This window comes from Elephantulus edwardii, unplaced genomic scaffold (assembly GCF_000299155.1).
Source record: "Elephantulus edwardii isolate Elephantulus edwardi_28Jun2011 unplaced genomic scaffold, EleEdw1.0 scaffold00235, whole genome shotgun sequence".
In the NCBI taxonomy this organism is placed as follows: Eukaryota; Metazoa; Chordata; class Mammalia; order Macroscelidea; family Macroscelididae; genus Elephantulus; species Elephantulus edwardii.
The window spans coordinates 1,520,195-1,524,362 of record NW_006399985.1 but is presented as its reverse complement, the minus strand read 5'-3'; the positions used below and the strand labels follow the sequence as shown (position 1 = coordinate 1,524,362).

General features: G+C 42.6%; 1 pseudogene; it reads left to right on the top strand.

Annotated features, from left to right (window-relative positions):
- The first annotated feature begins 362 nt into the window (after positions 1 to 362).
- On the top strand, positions 363 to 1,253 carry LOC102877469 (annotated as a pseudogene).
- The last annotated feature ends 2,915 nt before the right edge of the window (positions 1,254 to 4,168 follow it).

Sequence of the window (4,168 nt, the reverse complement as noted above, 5' to 3'; positions counted from 1 at the left end):
TCCTAAAACCAATCACAATGGCACATTATCTTCGTCTCAGTTAATTATGAAGCCTTTATGAAGGAGGTGGGGTCAGCAAATAAGTTACAGAGTCTGCAGTACAGGAAACAGTTGTTAATGGTTCTTGGGTAGCCAGCCAACAGTCTGCTAACACCTCAGTGTTGTAAAATTCCAGGAGACGTAGTTCACATAAATGAATACAGCCATAATTGACCCCAGAATTGCACAAAGAAGTGTTGTTAAAAATAACAACTAGGTAATTTTATGAAAAGAGAATCCGGCTTTCTGGCCACATGTACTCTTAAGAGTGACATGGTCTTTAAACTCCATGTGACAATCCCTAACCCACCACCCTGATACCCAGGGAAGACAGGGCGACTTGGAAGTCCACTAGTGTCTTAAGATCACTCTCTGGATGATGATATAAACTACTACCTCACCATGGAAGCAAACAGCCTGGGCTCCACGCAGATGCAGCAGATTGGTGTGTCCTTCCATTGGAAGGCTGTAATGCTGACGGGTGAGAACAACAAGATGTACAAGGCCACCTGGGGACCCCTGGAGAACAACCTGGCCCTACAGAAGCTGCTGTCTCATATCCATGGGAACGTGGGTCAGGCGGTCACCAAGGAGGACCTCGCTGAGACCAGGGACACACTGCTGCTGGTCATCAAGGTGCCAACTGCTGCCCATGCTGATACCATGGCTCCACGGGAGGTTACTTTGCCTGACCAGAATACTGGTGTGGGCTCTGAGAAGACTCCTTCCAGGCTTTGGGCAACCCCGGGCTCCTCAGAGGTATCATGGAAATCCTGAGCAGCTGTTTAAGACTGGAGACAAGGGAGGGGGGCAGCAAGACCACCCTGGTGGACATGCTAAATATCTCACCCCTCTCCTTCAGTCTGATTATCCAGCCAATATCTGACGATGGTGGAGTCTACGGTCCTGAAGTGCTTGACATCACAGAGGACACTGCGCATCTGCTACCTGGGGGTGTCCCCAGTGTTGCCAGCATGTGTTTGCAGATTGGTTGCCATCTGTATCCTCAGTACCCCACTCAGACATCAGTGAGTGCAAGCGGGTCCTGGCTCTGTCTGTGGAGACTGTGTACTTTTCCACTGGCCGTAAAGGTCAATGCCATCCCTGCTGATCATCTGTGTTTGCTGAGGTGGCCCTGCCGAGGTCAGCACTGGTGCTGCTCCTGCTGCGGCCCTTGGCCAAGGATGAAGCAAAGGAAGACTTGGCAGATCTGAGGAAGGCCGTGGGATTTGGTCTCTGACCAATAACCAAAAAGCCACCAACTCTGTCAGCTCTGTGAACCAAGGGAATAATGGCTTCGTTATATTAAAAAAAAAAAAAAAAGATATAAGAATTCGTAAAATAAATATCAACTCTGCTTCTATTTAGCTTACAGATCTACTTAACTAGAATTTAAGATACTAAAAAACTAAGAGTAAGAAGTAATCTCATTGATAAACAAAGAAAAGTTACTATAAGATTGTATCAGTGTTGTTGTTTGTTGTTGTGTACCATCAGGTCGGGACTGATTCAGAGCTGACCCCTGAGCAGGATCGCACAGGAGTTGTTTGCTCATCTTTGCTCTGCTGCGGTACGGCTGCTTCATTCAGACCTTGTGTCTTTGGAGGACAGCACAGTTCTTGGTTCATTCAGACCTTGTGTCTTTGGAGGACAGCACAGTTCTTTACCACTAGGCCACCAGAGCTCGCGAAAAAAAGAATTCCACAAAGAAGAATCGTTAGAATAACAGTTTTAAAAAGAAATCCCACCAACTGCTTTTTAAAAGAGGAAAGATTACATTAGAATACAAGAATCACATGACGTAAAAGTTCATTTTCTCTTTAAAGGCATTAAAGACTCTGGATGTTAAAAGCATAAGTTGTTGTTAGGTATTGCTGAGTCAAGTATGACTCATAGGGACTCTATGAGCAACAGTGCAATCTTCATCGGCGCTGACACATTAGAGCCCATCGCAGCAGACACTGTCAATCTACTGGTTGAGGGTCTTCTTCTCTTTTGCTGTCCCCCTACCTTTCCAAGCATGATGTCCCTCTCCCATGAATAACCTTTCCTGGCAACATGACCAACGGATGCGTGGCAAAACTTCATCATCTTTGCCCCTGAGGAACACTCTAGCTGCACTTTTGTCCAAGATCCATCTCTTTGTTCTTTTGGTAGACCATGTGCCTTCTTTAGTGCTGTTCTCCTAAACCATAATGCAAAAGCGTTGATTCTTTGTCTTTCATCCTTATTCATTGTCCAGCTTGCAGATTTATAGCAAGTAAATCCATAAAAACTGTGCCTCGAATCAGGTGTACCTTAGTCCCCAAACTGACATCGTTACTCCTCAGTAATTTGATGAGATCCCTGACTGCAGACTTTCTTGGAGCAATATGTCTCCCAATCTCCTGACTGCTGATACTAAGTGTGAAGTATAAGTAATCAAAGTTAATCAATAATGAAATGCCAAATAAGTAATCGAACAATGGAAACTTTGCAACACATTGTCTGTTGTATCATCAATGATAATCATTATTCTATTTCATCAAGTTATCTTGAACTTGACTTATAACTCCTCCCCAGGCTAAATTTTCTAGATTTCTGCCAAGGTCTGTTTATAGAAACTTGCATAAAATTTTAGAAAGTCTATTTATTCAGAGTTTCTCTTCATATAGACTTTTATTTACTCACTGTCTTTCAAAACTCAAGGAAAATTTTAAAATTCTGATTGCTCCTAAATACTAGCCTGGTAAAAAGAGTATTTGAAAGTTGGAACACACAGGTTCTCCAACTTTTTCTTATTTCTTCAATAGACCTGGGCAAATAATTTTGTTTTCCAATGGACTGTAATTGCCACCGGGACAACTGTAGAGAAAATATGAAAATAGATTTTCAGTTGCGTAATTTCATGATTCCATGAAATAATTGAAAAGACGCAACGTCTGGTTTGTACGTTAAATAGTAGGTTTAGGGTTTAAAAAAATTTTTTTTAAATTATTATTCTTTTTAATGAAAATTTACAGAGATTTTTTATTTCCATTCATTTATTGTTGCACTTTTCTCCCTGCCCACCCCTCTCCTCCACTTCGCTCTTCTCTTCGAAAAGTAAAATTCTTTCATTGTTATACAATCCCTCCCCCCAAGTCCACTCCACCATGCAGCCATAGTTGAGCACTGTTGTTCGATTCCGTTGAGTCAACTATGACTCACAGCGACTCTGAGCGACTGATGTCAATCTTGCTCTGCCCTGAGCCAGCCTCACTGTCTCTGACATACTCAAGCCTATTATTGCAGTCACTGAGTCTATCCATGTGTTGAGGGCTTCCTCTCTTTATCCGCTCCTCCGCCTTCCCAGCATGATGTCAATGGCAAAGTTTATGAGATCAAGTTGTGTTATCTTGGCCTCTAAGGAGCATCCTGGTGTCACTTCCCTCAAAGCACATTTGTTGGCTCTTTTGACACATGGAATATTCAGTACCCTGCTCCAACAGCACAGCTCAAAGGGGCCCATTGTTCTGCCATCCTTAGTCATCGTCCAACGTTCAGATGCACAGGAGTGCTTGGAAAGACCATGGCTTTGATGAGGTGGAACTTAGTGTTTAAACTAGCGGCCTTGCTATTCAGCACTTTGGAGAGGTTCTTGACAGCAGATTTCATCAATGCAGCATGTCTTCTTTTTGTTATTATATTTTTTGTTTTATTTTAAAATACTAATTTATTTACTGATTTTGAATACCTTATATTTTTTATACAAGATCCTTCCCATTACCTTCACCACCACCCATCAAATTGTGCCACCCTATAATTAACACCCCTCCCCATGCTCACCCCTCTGCTTCCACCTCCCCACTCCTTGGATCCTCATACTCATTCTACAATAGCAGTTGTACACAGTATTTGTCTTTGTGGGACTGAATTAGTTCACTCACCATAATGCTCTCCAGCTCCTCTCAAATTAGGTAATAATTTAACCAATTACTGCTTCTGCAAGCTGCGTAGTATTCCATTGTATGAATGTACCACAACTTCTTAATCCATTCGATTGTGGTTGGACATCTGGGCTGTTTCCATGTTCTTGTGATGATGAATAATGCTGCTATGAACATTGGTGTACAAGTCTCCATTTGAGCCTCAGTTCTCATTTTCCTGG